This window comes from Macrotis lagotis, chromosome 4 (genome assembly GCF_037893015.1).
Source record: "Macrotis lagotis isolate mMagLag1 chromosome 4, bilby.v1.9.chrom.fasta, whole genome shotgun sequence".
NCBI classification, from domain to species: domain Eukaryota; kingdom Metazoa; phylum Chordata; class Mammalia; order Peramelemorphia; family Peramelidae; genus Macrotis; species Macrotis lagotis.
The window spans coordinates 59,949,512-59,968,645 of record NC_133661.1 but is presented as its reverse complement, the minus strand read 5'-3'; positions in this window follow the sequence as shown (position 1 = coordinate 59,968,645).

Genomic DNA, 19,134 nt, shown 5'->3' with positions numbered 1-19,134 from the left:
CTGACTCCAGATGCAGCACTCTAACCACAGCATCAGCTATTAGTTTAAATGTCCATAAGGAAGCCTAGTTCTGCATGTTTCTCAGAAGATAATGACAGATATCCTCATACCCATTCTGATGCCCTAACTCAGGTTCATTTGTGTTCCACCCTTCAATCCCAATGAATCCTACACCTCTTCCTCTTCCTATGTGATCACTACTGTGAACTCAGAACTTTGACATAAAGATTGCTCCCCTTTTCAGATGTTGCCATCATTGGCAGCCAACACCAGAATTCAACATGCACCCAGACTCACAGGATGGCCACCAAGGCCAGGGATGCCTAACCCTGAAAGATGATCTCATTCTCCATCACCCTCTTGGATCCACAAATCAAGTCTCACTCTAAGGACAAATCTATGTTTCCAGAGGCTCTTAAGCTGGACAGCTTCTGTTTAGAAACTTGCAGGAATCTCTCATAACAATAACATCAACATCAACCATATCTAGAATTTACCTAGAAATTTAAGGTTTGATAATATATATTTTAGTTGATCAAACACTGAGTTAAAACAACTAGCATTTCCTCCATTCACAAAGAGCCATTTGTTCTCTGCCTATGCTTTCTCCCTTTCCTTCTTTTTTTTTTAGTTTTTGCAAGGCAAATGGGGTTAAGTGGCTTGCCCAAGGCCACTCAGCTAGGTATTTATTAAATGTTTGAGACCCAGGTACTCCTGACTCCAGGGCCGGTGCTTTATCCACTGCGCCACCTAGCCACACCTCCCTTTCCTTCTAATACTGGCATTTCATTCTTGTTTTCCACACTTACTCAGCTGCTCTCCCTATCACCATTTCCCCTAGGTGTTTTGCCAACTATTCCTATTCCACTCATTTCCAATGTCAAAGAAAAAGCATCCTCACATTCTTTTATTGCCCAGGGAGCAAGAAATGGTAGTGGACAGCTGTATGGACATTGTTCCCCCCCCCACACACACACACATAGCATTTCCTCTGGGGTTCTCACTCCTAACAGTGGCTATACCTTTTTAGGAAAGCACACTGTTTTATATCATTCTCTCCCAAGATATGGAGAAAAATTTAGGCACAGCCAATAGTCCATCTCTTCTCTAGCTTTATGGTAATTGGGTCTTCAAAGTAGAAATGAGGACCTTCAAAGTCCTGGAGCAGTCATTTCATCTCTTTGTTGGCACATCATTCTGGGTTCGTGGGTTAAGTAGCTTATACTCTGAGGAGCTGGTAATCCGCTCAGTGCTCACTGGTCAGCCATGCTCTACTTTAGTGGTCTTCCTTGTTCATCTGCCATTCAGTTGTTCTGCACTATGACCCCGATTTTCCTTTTTGAGTCATGTTTCCTTGGGAGTTCGTAAACGCTATGCTTCCACAGCTGCTCAGTCACTAAGATTTGGGATTTTTCTTTGCCTGGGAAGCACATCACAGGGGACCGCTCTTGATAAGATGGCCTCATTCTCTTTCAGATTTAAATTGATTAATCATCACTTTATTCCAGCTATCAGCTACACTGCAATTGGCATATTTATTTCTAATCAGCTCTTAAAAATGGCATCATTCAAAGGTGCTTAACCACATTACTTAATTTTCAACCTGTATTGCTATTGATTTCTAATATTCTCTTCAAGATATGGGACATCATTCAATGCAGCAGTCTGTTTATATAATAATCTTATCTGGTTACTAAAATCTGCGAAGTCTCTTGAATTGCCTCTAATGCAAGATTGGAGACTGGTTGCTAAATGAGTCAATTTTACTTTAATTTGGTTTATTTACAGTACATGTTTTAAGGCTCAGCATTCTGAAGATTTCAGAGCAATGCTGAAAATAAGAGTAAATATAAGCTAAGGCAACATACTGCTCTGTTCTTAGTCTTTGATAAGCTAGACAACTGCAGCAGACTGATCTTTCTTAAATCCCTCCTCACTTTTGTGGCATTCACTTGCTTGAGAATTTTCACCCCTTCTTGGTCACTCATCTTATAAAGTCTAAACCTTTTTGACTTGGTTTTCAAGGCCTCTCATAATCTGGCTTCCTCCTATCAATCCAACCTTGCTTCCACTATTCTCCAACAAGTTCCCAGAGAGTTCTCTCCAATTTTGCCAGCACACTATCTCTTTAGAGGTTCAAAGATACAACTCTCTGACTCTGTTCGTAGTATTTCTTCAGCTTGGAGATCCCTTCCATTCCTTTTTATTCTAGTTAATTCCAATCTGCTCAGCTCAAGATCCATTTCAACCATGAAATCTCCTAGTCGTCTAGCCCACACTAACTGATCTCTTCCATTGCTGAAGTTCTGGGGCATTTGATAATCAATTGATACCACATTCCCATAGCTATAGATCTTATATGGCCAACTAGATTGTGAAACTGAGAACGAGGACTGTCTTTTACCTCTTTTTCTATTTCCAGTTTAGCTCCAGCACTCAGTAGGTAGTTAATGTTGATTGACTAACTTGTTCAACAACTAAGCAATAATTTATTCATCAGAAGGCAGTGTGGTACAATGGAAACAGCAAATTCAGAGGTTCTGGTCTCCACCTTAGCTCTACTACTAATTACTGATGTGATCTTGGCAAGTCATTTAAGACCTCTATTTCCTCATCTGTAAAACGAAAGGGTTGAAATTTGCTAATCGTTGAGTCCATTTTAGCTCTAATTCTATATCTATGATAATTTTCTAAGCAGATCCTTTGCTTTTCCCTCTTCACATGTTTGTCCCATTGTTGCAATAGTCTAGAAATCTCCTTTCCTGCTACTGCCACCTGCTGCAAACCTACCCTCCTTTCAAGGCTCAGCTCAAATGCCACCTACTCCATGAATACTTCCATGATCCCTCCTAGTCAGAAGTAGTTTCTCTCTCTTCTGAGCACATGCGTTGATTGTGTACCTACTGTTTATAACATATCTTCTCCCAATTTATAAATTCAGTAAGGGTGGGACTATATCTTATAAAGGGAAAGGAAAAGGAAAGGAGAAGAGAGAGAGGATAGGACAGGGAAAGGATCTCTTATGTGCTAGGGACTGTATTAAATATTTTTTCTTCTTCTTGTAAAGCAATTTGGGTTAATTGACTTGTCCAAGGTCACACAGCTGATAAGTATCAAGTGTTTGAGGCTGGATTTGATCTCAAGTTTTCCTGACTCCAGGGTTGGCACTCCATTCACTGTGCCATTTTCTTTTTGTTAAAGCAATGGAGTTAAGTGCCTTGCCCAAAGTTGCACCCCTAAGAAATCATTGTGCTTGAGGCTGGATTTGAACTCAGGTCCACCTGACTCCAGGTCTGGTACTCTATCCATTGCCCCACCTAGGTGTCCCCATCCCTTTTTTTAAAAACAAGTATCACCTCCTTTACTCCTCACAACAATCATGGAAGATTGGCACTATCATTATCCTCATTTCTTAATGGAAGAAACTAAGTGATCTGTGTAGACCATATAACCGGTGAGTGTCAGAAGCCAGATTTAAATACTGAATCCAGTGTTCTATGTACTGTATTGTCTAGCTTTCTCTTCCAATCTTCTTCTGCACTTAGCACAGGGTATCTCATCCACATGCAGATATTCATATGTGAATGGCATCTCCTCTGGTAGTTGGTTTGGTGCTGATCACGTAGGAGATGCTCAATATATGGTGATTGAATGATTGACATCTGCTTAATAGGAAGTTCTAGAATTGAATTTTAAACACACTAGATGTTTCTTGATTTTTAAAATCCCTGTAATCTTGAAGCATATTTATTTCAGGGGAGCAAAACCTGTGGAATGGCATGTGAGCTTCAGGAGTGTTAGGTTAACTGGTTTATTACTTTGTACCATTTGTAAGTTTCTGTTGTAGCCTCCTTTGTATTTATGTAATATAATACTAGTAATGTTATATCTATATATAATATAATAAAAATAATTAGAATTTTTATAGCACTTTGAGATTTAACAAGTACTGTGTATACATTATCTTATTTGATCTTCACAGAAATCCTATTGGCAATATTATTACCCCTATTTTGTGGATGAAGAAACTGAAGCAGACAGAGATAAAGTGACTTGCCCAGAATCATACAGCTACTAAGTGTGGGAGGTAGAATTTGGGCCTAGGTCTTTCTTAATCCAACTCTCATGCTCTTCCTCACTACACCACCTAGCTGCCTCATGTCACCATTAGGACTACAGTATTAAAGGGGTACCCTCAAAAGCTTGGGTGTGTTTTCCTTGAAGCCACTTCTTTCCTAATTTGCCTATTTCTGTCAAAAGACACCATCCTTCTTCTAGACACTCGAGTTCAAAATCTCAGTCATCTTCCATTCTTCTTGCTCCTTCAACCCACCTATCCAAACAGTTGCCAAGTCTTACTGACTCTGATTTCATTCACTTCTGCCTCCTTTTTTTGCAGATTCTAGATCAGACCCTCACTACTTCTTGCCCGGAATATTGTAATAACCCTTATTGGTCTCTTTGCTGCTGGTTTTGCCCCTGGTCTCTGCCACTGACAGCTCACACAACTGCCAAACTTAAATCTCTAAAGTGCAGATAAGATCCTGGCACTAGAATCTTTAGCAATTTCTGATTCTCTATAGGATCACACACACACACACACACACACACACACACACACACACACACACCCACCCCTCATTTGATCCTCACAACAATCATGGAAGGTTGGCACTATTGTTATCCTCATTTCTCAATGGAGAAAATTAAGTGACCTGTCTAGACCATACAAATAGTGAGTGTCAGAAGCCAGATTTTTTTTTTCAAGGCAATGGGGTTAAGTGGCTTGCCCAAGGCCACACGGCTAGGTAATTATTAAGTGTCTGAGACCGGATTTGAACCCAGGTACTCCTGACTCCAGGGCCGGTGCTTTATCCACTGCGCCACCTAGCCGCCCCCAGAAGCCAGATTTTAAAACTCCTCACAAGAACACTCCATTTTATCTTGGCCCACTTACTGCACGCTGCTTTGTTTCCCATAGTCTATATTCTAGACAAACTGCCTTACTTGTTATTCTCCAAATGTGATTTTTTTATCACTTCTCTCTGTGAAGTTGCACAGATAATGTTTTCCATGCCTAGAATGTTGTTCTTTTCTCTCTTCTTTGTAGACTTTCTAACTTCTTTCAAATCACATATTTCTGTAGGATGCCTTTCCTGATTTTCCCAAGACTCCTAATCTGAAATTCCTTTGTATTTACTCTATCGATATTGTTATCCACTATGTATATATTATTATTTGCTCCCTAGGAAATGAGCTCTTTAAAGAAAGGGTTTGCTTCCTGTTTAATTTGTGTCCTCAGCATCTAGTATACTGCCTGGCACATTGTGGATACACCACAAATGCTTGTTGAAGTCAAGCCAATTGAAAAATTTTAGCCATTTTTTATCTCATGGGTTGTTTATTACACCACAAAGTTACAGCTGAGCTACATCCTGAATTATATAGTTGTTCTGATTTCAAATTTAAATGGACTTAAAATATAAGGCATATAGAAGGAATACTTAGGGCTCTCTTTTCCACTTAGGTTTGAGATAGAGGTTCAAACTCAGGTTAAAATTCTCCTGTGTTCTGTCCAAGAACAACACATACACACATCAGAAACCAGCAGATAGAATCAATGACTACTGGAATTCATGACGGGAATGCCCTTAAGAATTTCAAAATGCCTGAAGGATTTCTTTTTCTAATTTCACACCTAGAATCTGAAATATTCTCTTGCCTTTTGAGAATATGAGAATAAGGACAAGTCCTCAGAGGTTTATTTTAACTAATATCAATTTTTCTACTCTTCATTTTTTTTTTTGCTAAGAACATGGTCAAAGTTTCTTTAGAAGATGAATGATCCAAAGATGTTGTGCCCCTTTGACAAAGAACCACTATTTTGATATAATCTGCAGTGAAATATTAGAAATTTAGAGGGTATCAATACCAGAAGCAAACTTGGATTTCTGTAGAGGAACTCTTTAAAAATCTATTTCTGTTCAGTAGTTCCATTGTAAATTGCAACCTGAGCAGTAATTCTGCATCAATTAGTTGTCCAAAAAAATACCATTCAAGGCAATTAATCGAGTTATCTGTGGTGAATAGTCAGACCACCATCCATGAACATTGCCCCCAAACTCCTGAGTGTCACTATTTAGGTCAATAATATTGACAGTCTCTTCAGAATTAGCAATGGGAAAACTTCTAAAAGTGGAAAGACCAGTTCTCTCTCAAACTAGTATAGACTAAGAAGTGATAAAAATCCCTTGCCTTGGAAGGTATCACAAGAAAATTGCTTGCCTTTAGAAATCCTCAAACCCAAGCAGTATTGTAAAACATTCAACTAAGGCAGTTTATTTGGAAAGCAATCATTGCTTAGATAAGATGATAGAATGTTCAAATTGTAAGATCATAAATAATCTAGTTTAACAATCCTTTTTCCCCCCAAAAGATGAGAAAATTAAAGTTCAAGGAGGTAAATAGATCCCTTAAGGTCATATTGGTTGGTACTAAAAAACTGGTGTCTGACCTTAGAGATTTGGATTTTAAATATAGGACTCTTTACAACTGTATTGCCCTAGTTAAATTGCATTAGTTATAAATTCAGTAATAATATGAGGTGCTATAGTTAAAGAGAACATGTGTCATCTATAGCTAGAGAATCATAGATTTAGAGCAGCAAGGAATTTCAGAAACCATCTAGTCCAATCATTCCCTTTGGAAAGATGAGGACACTGAAACCCAGTAACTAGGAAATTTGTCTTCAATCACACAGATATTAAAAAACCATAGAGATTCGAACCCATGTCTTCTGACATCTCAGCAATTGATTGCTTTTTTCCACTGAGACTCAACTGGTTCAATAGCTAGCCACAGGGGTGTGTGGAAGTTAATTCAAACAGAAGCTTGCTGATTGTTCAGTTTTGAGAGTGAGCATTTACAATTCAGAAGTCAGCAAACTCAACAAATCAGGTCTAGTTTTATTGTTTTGTTGGTTGTTTAGACTTAAGAAAGTTATAAAGAAAATGCAGATTAAGTAGTGTTCAGAAAACTGATTGTTAAACATTTATCAGCACATCCCACCAGTTAGAAGGGACCATCAAGACCCCTTCATTCTATAGGTAAGGAAACTGAAATCCAGAGATTATTTGTCCATGTCCCTCAGTTAGTAAATATTTGAGGGATATTAACTCAACTCTTCCTGGATCCAAGAGCAACCTCAAACTAATGTGCCTCCAGGCTAGTTCATTTTTGACTGAAAAAGAAGGGAGAACACGGCTATTAATGGGAACAGATAAGAAAGCAAATGGAGAGGTGACTATTGCACTGATGGGTCACTAATTACTGGATGCTCACTCACTTCAAGCTTTTTATGTTCAAATTCAGGCAGATTATACAGTGGAGTCTGTGACTAAACGTTCAGATCTTCTTCAGTGATGGGAAACACATGATATATCACATCAATGAATGCTCTTGGTGCCCTTCAAGCTACATATTGTATCAGAAAACCACAAATTAACATTATCTATGTTGTAGTGTATTTTTCTTTATTTTTTTAAAAACATTTCCTGATTACATTTTAATCTAGTTATTCAATACTCAAGAGTTTTGTTGTTCACATCACTGATAAAGGATTATCTTCTCCCTCCATCTTCCTCAATACATTATTAATTTCTACCATTGTAATTATGCCTTTAATCTTCCAACAATCTAAAATAAAGACACCAATAAACAACTCATATTTCTATATGCTTTGAGATTTGCAAAGGGTTTTCCCCATAACAACCCTGAGTTATGGGCAATGCAATTATTATTTATCTCCTTTGTTTCAAGTTGTTTTCTCATTAGAAGATGAATTCCTTAAGTAAAGGTCTGTTGCCTGTATTTCTCTGCATCCTCACTACCTAGTATAGGGTTGGTTCCAGATATTAAGCAGGTCCTTATTAGATGCTTGTTGATTGATGGATGGATTAACCTACCTCCTATGAACAAGGGTCTGTGATAAGGTGCTAGGTAGGAGTATAAGGTGCTAGGAATATAAAGACAAAACCAAAATTGTCCCTGCTGTCCCATAGTTTGCATTTTTACTTATTGTACCCTTTGGGAAGTCACTAGGTATCCCTGACCGATGGACATACAATGGCTCCTTGATCAATCATAGGGAGAAGGAGCATTCTATCTAACCAAGGCTGAATGTTTTATTGTTAAAGAGCCTTTACAAGCTTCAGTTTTGTAACAAGATTCCATAGAAGGGAAAGGGAGAAAGAACCCTTGTGCTCAGGGAACTACCATGTTAATAACAATAATACTAGCTGACCATTTATCTAAGACTTTTAGGTGTGCAAAGCATTTTATGTTGTCTCATTTGACCTTCATAACCTTCAACCATAGGAGGGAAGTGCTATTATTATTCCTACTTTTCAGACAAGAAAATGGAAGCAAAGTGAGATTAGTGACTTGCTCAGAGTTATCCAGTGAGTCTTTGGCAGGATTTGACCTCGTCTTCCTCACTCTAAGTTCTGTACTTTGTCCATTGCTCTATCTATGAATTGTCATGTCATTTGAGGGCAAGAAAGCTAACCCTTCTAGTTCTCAAGCACCAGATTATCTATCCATCTTTCTTTTTCTTTCTTTCTTTCTTTCTTTCTTTCTTTCTTTCTTTCTTTCTTTCTTTCTTTCTTTCTTTCTTTCTTTCTTTCTTTTTTCCATTTATCACCTATCTACTTGTCTTTATTTTTTATGTTTTTTGCAAGACAGTGGGGTTAAGTGACTTGACCAAAGTCACACAGCTAGGTAATTGTTAAGTGTTTAAGGCCCGATTTGAACTTAGGATTTCTTGACACCAGGGCCAGTACTCTATCCACTGAGCTACCTAGCTGCCCCCTTATCTACCTGTCTTAACTGTCTATCAAACTGTTATCTATCTACCCATTATCTATCATCTATATCCTATCTATTTATCTATTATTGTTTCTCTCTATCATATCCTATCTATTTCTCTCTCTCTCTCTCTCTCTTTCTCTCTCCCTAACCAAAGGAAAACATACTTCTCCAAGCTCTATTTGAGAGGGGCAGAATTCATCTTGCTTTATTGCCTGGACTATGGTCTACCTCACTCTAAGACTTTAATTATAAAACTCATAACTTTCAAATAGGCTACTTGAGCATCTCACTCCACACTAATGTTTCCTTCTTTCCTACTCCTATCAAGCTCATCATGAACACTTTATTTTCTAATTAACTTTAACCCTGAATGACTTCCTATGTGAGAGTGTTATAGCCTTAGTTGGATGATAAGCTCTTGGAGGTCAAGGGAAATTTTCAAGAATTTGAAGAGCAGTTGTGTTATAGAGAGATTAGATGTAGGGATTAGAAGATCACTAAAAGTACAGTTGTAAAAGAACCTTAGAGACAATTTATTCAAGTAGTATGATCTGAGGGCCTAGTCCAATGGACATATGTTTTTGAATGGCCCTTAAGCAATGGACCATCAGCTAAGAATTTTTTTATGTACTAATTAGTCTTAGTCCAATGGGACAGATTTTACCCAAAGGTCATAGTTTGTAAACACTTGGTCTAGTCTCATTTTGTAGATGAGAAAAGTTAGTCTAGAAAAAACACCAAAAGATGGACTTGCCATGCAGTAAGGGACAAAATCAAGGTTAGACTCATGATTACAAGTCCATCACTCTTTCTACCTCACTATATTGAACTAGGAAAATAGGTGAATGTTGCTTAGAGTCAAATCTTGGACTAATACATATCTGATTCTATACTATTTCAGTAATATTTCTGCAATTCTTATTGGATACCACCATGGTAAAACAAAGTATTACAAAGAAGGAAAACTGTTGTCACTTAACTGCTTGAATACGTAATTATGATTAGACATTAATCATCCATACAAGGGAAATAATATGTCAGGTGACCAGTGATGTATAAAATCTGCAAAAGGGGTTATTTAGTGCATTGAGTAGAGAATTGAAGCATCATCAACCTAAGGGCACAATGCTACCCTTTAGAAACTGTTTTGAAAAGGTTGAGGTTTTATCCTTACCATATTTTAGTTAATAGGAGGTTGGGTGATTCTTTGTCAGGGCTTTCATAGAGAGAAATCCTGCTCAAATGTGAATTGAGTTGAGCAAACCATATAGTCATCCAGCTGGCCATTCTTTCCAATTCTATGGGCAGTTAGATGACATAGTGATTAGAGCATTGGCCTTGGGGGTCAGGAGTATGGGAGTTCGAATCTAGCCTCAGACACAGCACTTACTAGCAGTGTGACCTTGGACAAGTCTCTTAAACATGATTTCCTCACATCCATCTCCAGTAGTCCTGAATCATAACTGACCCCTGGACTCAGATGGCTCTGGAGGAGAAAGTGAGTTGGTGACTTTGCACAACACCCCTTCACTCAAATACAATTCATGTGCTTGTCATGGTATCACCTCCTTGATGTCATGGTCCTCTTCAAGAATAAAGGACAAACATCTTTCCAATTATTCTGTTACTGAATTTTAAAAATTGCATTTTAAAAAACTAGAAAAAATTACAGAACTGGCAAAGACTTTTCATAACCATTAAATCCAATACTCTATTTACTGAAGCCCCCCCCCCCCCAAACTGTGACTGAGGTTATATTAGATAGATGGAGAGACAAAATGTGAACTCAGGTCCTCTGATTAAAAATCCTTGTTTTTTCTTCAATATCCTTCCTAATCCTTAGCATAGTGCAGAATGCATAGTAAGTGCTAAGTAAATACATGTTAATTGATAGAATAATGAAAATTGGAAATGAGAAAGAGATTTTCTTATACTTTCAAGATTCTGGGATGAGACTCAGACCTTGTTCTCTATCCATTTGAAAAATCCCATTGTTCTCTTTTTTTCCTATGATATCTAGATAATATGATATGATATGTTGGTTGTGGATAATATCTTCCAATCTTAAACTTCTAAGCCAAGAGCACAGGGATTCTTGAAAGGAGATCTTGGAAAAAATACAATAATAATAATAATAATAATAATAATAATGACATTATTAATAATTGTTATCCTTAATAATAAATTTTATCAAGTTCTGATAGAAATACATTAAATTTTAGTAGATGAAAAGTTAAGCAGGTCAGATCATTGAATCACTTCTGTTAAATTTAAACATTTTGATCTCTCATTTTTTTTATTCAAAGCAGACTAAACCTCTTTGATATTTTTCCCTTTGAGGAATTTACTTCTTTTCCCCTAGTATTAATACCAAATTGAGCATCAGAAAACGAAATTGAAAACAATGTGCTGAAATTGAGAGAGAAGCCATAAATACTTGGGGGTGAAACCAAACACTTTCTCACATTAACATCATGATCTCAAACCAAATAAACTAGATTAGAAGTCATTAATGTCTAATGATGTTGCATTGTCTTCCAATAACAAACCATCTCACCAGTTGGTTTTATGGGAGACCAGCTGTTGTTAATTGGGGAAAATGAGCGTGAAATGGCAACTTTACACCTGACCAAAAAGGAAGCTGCCACATTGCAGGGTAAATTGGAAATGGCTTGCTATTAGGGAAGTTGTTATCTTCAGCCTGGGTGGCAATGACACTCAGAAAGAGTGGGAGTTGATCTCTACTGGGCTCTCTTTCAATGCATTGTTGATGATGACAGATCCAATTTGAAGGGTGATGTAAATAAGAAGAATCATAATTTGGTAGAAGAGAAATGGGAAGATTTTGGTGAATGGATTTTTGATCCTGACTCTGCCATATACCTTTATATAATTGAAAGAACTTTAACTTCTCTGAATTTGAGGCATAGGATCATGGATTTAAAACTTGAAGGTCATCCAATACAAAATACTCATTTACAGATGAGGAAACCAAGACCCAGGAAGTTGACAAGGAAGGTGCCATAAGGTAATGGACCTTGTGTTCCATTAATATTGAAATTCTTTTTACTATATTTTTCCAAATCCATTAAGATTCATTTTACAAAAAGTCATCCTTTTTTACATAGATATTTTCCTTGTAATCCTATATGATTATAAATATTGAAATATTATATTTCCAAAGGAATCAAAGCAGTTGCCAAAGGGCAAAGAAGAGATACATGGCATGGTAAGGATGATTAGACTGCAGCATCTTTCCAATGATTAGCCAGGCAAAATGAAAGCACCATAGGAGATATCATCCATGAAATGTATGATTAGAAAATTAAGTGAGGCAGTGGCATGGTGAGAAAGAAGAATAACAGATGGAGAACCACCAGCACTCTAGTGGTGCTCACCAAATGCAAAAAAAGATCCAGAGGAAGACTTCTGGTACTTTGGGTTACTGTTCTGGAGGGGATCAATGGATGCCTATGGATAGGGATCAGACAGGATGGGAAAGTGTGACTGAATTAAATTCAATAAATAGTCACATTGGTGAAGATCATCCTGAGTAGATGAAAAGCACTCATTCCTGTCATTTGTGGCAACTAACAATGCAAGATAAATATTACTATTTAACTATTAATAATTAACATTGGTTCTCATCTTTCCAGTTGGCTCCACTCCATTGGTCACTGTATTTTTTTATGTTAATTATTTCTTCCACTGATTCACAGTGTCAGAAATGGAGAAACCCATATCCCAAAGATATCCTCCCTTATAACATTCTGACAAGGAATTTCTCCAGTCTCTTCTTGAAGTTCCATAATGATAGAAACCAATTGACCCCCTCTCCCAAAATTTTTCAATTTTTAGATAGGTCTAATGATTAAGAAGCATTTTTATTTGTTGTGTTTTATTATTTTTTTCCTGACATCCAGTCTAATTTTTTTCTATCCATTGCTATTATGTCTGTGAAACAGATCAAGTCTTTTTTATAATATTCTTTCAAATTGTGCAAGAAAAGTCTCATATCTCCCTTATGTCTTCTTTAGGGTAAATATAACCAGTTCCATCACTCAAACCTTCCATGGCATGGATTCAAGGCCCTTTGCTGGTTATATCTATTATACATTCTCCATGTTATAAATATACTTCTTAATCAGCAGAGTCCAGAGCAGAAAGTAATAGTTCAGATGTGTACTGACTAGGTCAGAGTACCAATGGGCTATTGCCATCTTATTTCTGGAAATTGTGCTGCTTTTCTTGTAGTCCAAAATAGCAATGTTTTTGGATTGCTATATCATTGACTCACACTGGAAACCCTCTAGAATACCCATGTCTTTTTCAGACAAGCTGCTATCTACTTATCCCTGCCTCCATATGCCCTTGTAAAGCTTGTTTTTTGAACCCACAGACAAGATTTTACATTTATCCCTGCAAGATTTCATCCCTAATGAATTTTAAATGTGTGTTGTATGGGCCACTTTTCAGTGAGATTTTTAGAAATTCCTTTTGAAATAAGGTATTTCTTTGGATACAGATTTCCAGCAAACCAACTGACCTGTATTTACAGTAGACACATTGTTTGGAAAAAATCCAATTTTCCACTTAACTGGGCTGGTAGCCAGCCAGCAGGTCAGTGTTCTTTTACTATAGTGTTTGTAAACAAGAGATTAATGGTACACCTTATTCTGAAACCTCTGATTAAATTATTCACCTGCAGATGTCTGGGAGCCTCTTCTGTGATGTTAACAACTGCAAATTGGTGCTTGCTGAGGGCCCCCTAGCTCAGTTACTCTGGAAAGGACATAGGATGGCTAATCCCACTTGAAAGATCATTTAAATTCAGGTACCCCTGTACTCCTTGATGATTTCAGTCCCCTGTTCTTTGATGGCTTTTAGCTTTTAAGGAACTTCCAAGGTGCTCAAATGAAAGAGCTTATTCATTGCTGTTTCAATTCAACACTGCAGACCCTTTTTCAAGTGTGGGCTGGACTCCTTGGCCCATAGGGTCTCTTTCTACACTGAAAGTGTGTTGTTCTATGACTCAATGCTAACAATAATTACTATATGGAATAATATTAATATCATATCATATTATTATGTGTTATATTAATGTTATTATATAATAATGATAATTATTGTTATTTGTCTTCACAATATAAGTAGAACACTAGGGCCCAGAGATGCAAACTTGAAATATTCATAGCTACTGATTTCTAGGACTTTACAAAGTCCAGAAAAAGGAAAGGAAGGGACAATGGAGATACATATTCACACACACACAAACATGAATAATTATAGAGGAGATTATTACATGATAATGAAAGATTAAGGTGGTATGAAAAGTTCAAGAAGACAAGACTCATTTTTAATTAGGTGGGAGCCATAGCAATGAGAATAACATGGAAAAGGGGGAAACCTAAACTGGATTAGGAAAGAAGGAAGGAAGAGATGGAAGAATAGAGGGAAGAAGGGAGGATCTCCATATATGCACTAGGGTAGGAGAGAAAAAATAAGATGAGGATGTTACAAATAATAGTTTGGATGGAAGGGAGTATAGACTATTAGAGAGGTAATTTCATGGAATAATACTGAAATAAAGTTGAGAATTACCTTTAAGAGGATGCCACTGCAAATTTTTGAGAGGCAATGGAACCCATTAAGAACATCACTTTGGCAGTCATGCAAAGAATCAATTATAGAGGACAGAAAGTAGAAGAGGAGGACTAATTAAGAAGTTAGCCCTGGAGGGAGACTATAAGATCTTTGATTTAGAGTTAGACGGGCCCACAGAGACCATCTAGTCCAAGCCCCTTATTTTACAGATGATCAAGGGTTTATTGTAAGAAGGTTCAAGTGCCTTGCCCAATTATCCATTGGTAATAAGAAGTCATGCTGGGATTTGAACCAAATCTAATACATTTTTCCAGTATTTGACACCAGAAGATAGAACTAGGAGGAATGGCATGATAGATCAGGTCTGTCCCCTTCCCCATGTTGTAATAAAAGTCATGATATGATGGGTGGGTGGGTGGGTGAGGGAATGATATAATCTGTTGATTGACTGAATTTTGGGATGAGAGGGAGTAAAGAATAGAAGTAATGCTGAAATTGTGAACTTGGGTGACTTCAAGGCTGGTGATGCCCTTGGGAATAGCAGAAAACATGGAAGAGGTGAGTTTTGGGGAAAAGATAATGAAATGAAACCTATAATTTGTGGGGTTCAGAGAGAGAGCATTCTTTTGTTCCACTCAAAACAGAAAAAGGAGAGAGAACATGTCCTGAAGCCAGAGCCCTTCCTTTGTAGATCATCTGCTACAGCCCAAAAGAAAATGATCCAAGAACTGGAGAAACTGGTAGATTCTCCAATGGAAACCTGCTGTTTTGGATCCTGGATGGCAGTTGGGTTATAAATACTTTGAGGAATCAGCTTGGGACTTGGAATAGAGGAGACTTGAGAACTTCCACAGTAGAGGAAGGAGGAGAGTGGTGGACTTTCAGGGGATAAGGGTCCATGTGACTGTATTGGAGAGAAGGACCAAGATTGGTTAATTATGGAGAGAAGACTGGGATACTGAGCCCTCTTCACATCCTTCGATTGGCTATTGATCATCTAGTCCTTAGGGTTCCACTTGGGATAAAGTTATTGAATTCCTTTCAAGATCCATGTCCTCATTTTGGAGACCATAGTCTTAGGGTATTAGAAATGAAAGGAAACATAAGAGGTCAAACAATATCATTTGCTCATTTTATAGAAAAAGAAACTGAGATGGAGAGAGGAAAATGACTTGTTTATAGTCAGACAGGCCTGGAAGTCAGGAGAGTAGGGTTTTGGTGTACTCAATTATAACTGCAGAACCCTGCAGGGAACCTTTTTACTGTCTGTTTTTCAATAGATGACTGGGATTTTCTTGATGTCATTTCTTCCTAATTTTATTACAACTCTCTTTTAGGCATCTTCTATATTCAGTATGTTGTATAATTGTGTGTACATAGGGAAATTGTTCAAAAGTGTGGCCACATTTAAGATAGTTCATTCCCTTCTCTGAGGCAGGTGTAAACACAGTCACAGAAGCACCCCCTAGACTATCCCATTGATCACCATATGTGCCTGTCTAGCTAACTCAGGGCTCCATCTCATCCCTTTCCTGTTCAGGCCTTAGGACTGGCTCAGTACTAAGTGGTCTGGAAGAAACGCCCCATGCTGGCTGGCATGCCCATTCATTGCCAACAATAAAAATATATCTATATTTAAATATCCTTACATAATTCTTAAGTTTTATTAGTACTTAAATATTTTGACATGTTTATTTCTCTGGGAATGATTATGGTGGTTTCACTGTTTTACTTGCAAAAAAAAGAAACTAAATCTCATCTTACAATAAATTCTGACAGATATAATATGGTATTATGCACAGTGCTTGTCCCATTACTGAATATTCATATATTCAGGTGTAAAAGGAGGCAAGACCAGCAAACTTTGCTCAAAAACAAATAAATTACTGTCCACAAAGCTGATGAGAGAGGAAAGACTCTCATCTCTCATGTATATCCTGTTTAACCATCATCAAAAATATATTCATTAACTTACCAAAATATGATTGTTGAAAATTATCATTGTATGTTTATGGAAAAATAAATTAAAATATTTTAAAAAGATTCTTTAGCTTTGAAAAATATAGAACTTAATTTTCTAGAATTCTTAAAGGAAGTTGTTCCAATTCTCTCATTTAACTGATGACAAAATCAAGTGTTAGATAAGTGTTAGATAAAAGTGTTTACAGTTAGATAAAACACTGAAAATAGAACCAAGGTCTCCTGACTTCCTCCTTGTCTAATTTCAACCTCAAAAAAAACCCCTAAATAAATATGAAGTATATTATAAGAAATGAAACCTATAATTTGTGAAGTTCAGTTAGAACGTATAAAGTATAAAAGTATAAAAAAGGTCCAAACTCTACAGAATCATTCTAGTATTGTGCCATTTTACAGAAGAGAAAAACAAAATCTCTATTTTAATTGACTTATCTAAGTTCGCATAGCTAATAAACAGTAAAGTCAGGGCTGACACTGAAGATGATCTCCAGTGTACCACACTATGGTTGTATCTTCTCCAAATTACTGGATCTGAAACCAATGAAACAGAATCTTCAAATATGAATAAAAATGGGTCTTTGGAAAGGTCTCCATTTGAGAAAATAGAAGAAGAACATAGGAAGAATCATGAAGTCAAGACTTTCCACTGTATTTTCTCCTCTACCTATGAATAATTCTTATTATTTTGAAGTTGTGTCTAGCATTTTGGAGTGATTGAGTCAGTGAGACTTGAATGATTGATATAAAAGAGTGGGGCTGCAAGGACATAGCTTTATCTTGGAATTCAAATCAGGACAAGTCAGCTAATTTCCAAGGCTTCAGGTTCTTTTATCTATATTGGTCCTGGGTAGCCCTACTGGATTGTTAGGTGGACTACAAAGCAGGGTTGACACATCCCTGGATAAATGCAATGAAATAAGGTAGGCATGGAATTTAAAAAAAATAACCCACTGAATTTGGCATCAAAAGATGTAGGTTCTAATCTAAAATTCATTATTGTTAGACCTTAGATAAGTGATGATGCAAACATTTAGGAATGGAAGGGACCCTAGAGTTCATGTAACACAAATGCCTCCATTTTCCAGATGACGCAACTGACTCCCAAAGATCTGAACTGAAATATTTCTTCTTCCCACAACTAAGGCTGATATATGTTCTGTCATACAGAATTTCAGTTTATCCTTGGAAGGTGATGTGGGGAGGAAGAGGGAACATCTACTATCTTATTTATTTTAAACGACAAAGCAAAGAAAACATTTATTAATCCCTTTTATAAAGAAGCTTTCCCTGATATAATAGACTTCCCTATCCCCTCCTCTGCCCCATTAAATAAAGAAAAAAACATTTTTTAAAACTGACAAAATCAACTCAACTGATAGTGCAGATGGCACTCCATACTTGTCATTTCCTACTCCTTCATCAATAGGAAGCATTCATGTTTTATCATTTATACTAGAAGCAAAAAACTTCATGCAATTAATCATGCTAATTGTATTGTTTTCATTTACATTGTTGGAGTCATGAATATTTTTGGTTGTGATTTCTTATGAATCCCTTCATATGCTTCCCCTTATATCTTAGAATTTTGTTTTATACTCCACAATAAAGTTTCACTGCAGTCATATAGGGCCAGGTAGATGGGATAGATTACCAAATCTAGGGTCAGGAAGACCTGAGTTCAAATCTCACCTCAGACTACTGATTGACTTTGGGCAAGTCACTTAACTTCTTGTGTAGGCATTGTTTGTTTCTTTACTTCATTACTTCTTAGACTTTAATTAGTTCAGTCATTCCCTAATTGATAGGCACATATTCCTACTTTTTTTGTGTTGTTTTGTTTTTTCACCAAAAGAGCACCCCCCCGCCCCATGGCTATTGTGTAATATGAGGGATCCTTGTCTCCATCATTGATCTGCCAGTCAATGACAAGGAATTATTAAGGACTTACTGTCTGCTAAATACTCTGTTAGTGTTGATTTGATTTCCTTAGCATATGTTTCTAGGAATAGAATTGATGAAGCAAAGGATATAAGCAAATTAATGATTTTTATTGAATAATTCCAAACTGTTTTCCGCAATGGTTAGACTAATTTATAGCTCCACCAAATGCATCCAATTGTGCTGTTATTCCCATAACCTTTTCAACACGAACTGTTCCCATGCTTAATCATTTTTGCAAGTTTGAGAATGAGGAGATAACACCTTAAAGTTATAAAACAACATTTATTACTAGTGGTCTCAAAGATTTATTCATGAGACTATTGATCATTTGCATTTCTTCATCTTAAGATTGTCCTCTATCTATTGGAGAATGTGGTTGCGATGATCTTTGTCAAATTCCTATGAATATTGATTCTCAGATGTTTATCAGATTTTACTCCCAATTGATAGTTTCTCTTCTAGATGCATTGATGTTGTTCATGCAGTAATAAAGTACCCAAAAGACCTATAATCTCATGTATTTGGATAGTCCATTCAATTATACATATAACTTATAAATATTCATCCTGTGCATCTTTGGCTCCTTTTCTCCCAAAACTTCACCTCTTGGGGATGAGACAGCCCCTTAGTAAATATTAAGCATTCTTTCCTTTCTCATGAAATCATGAGGATTACAGTGGAGTGGTCAGACTGCCCACCAATATAACCCCTTGCTCTTGCCCTTGGACCAACCCATCTAAT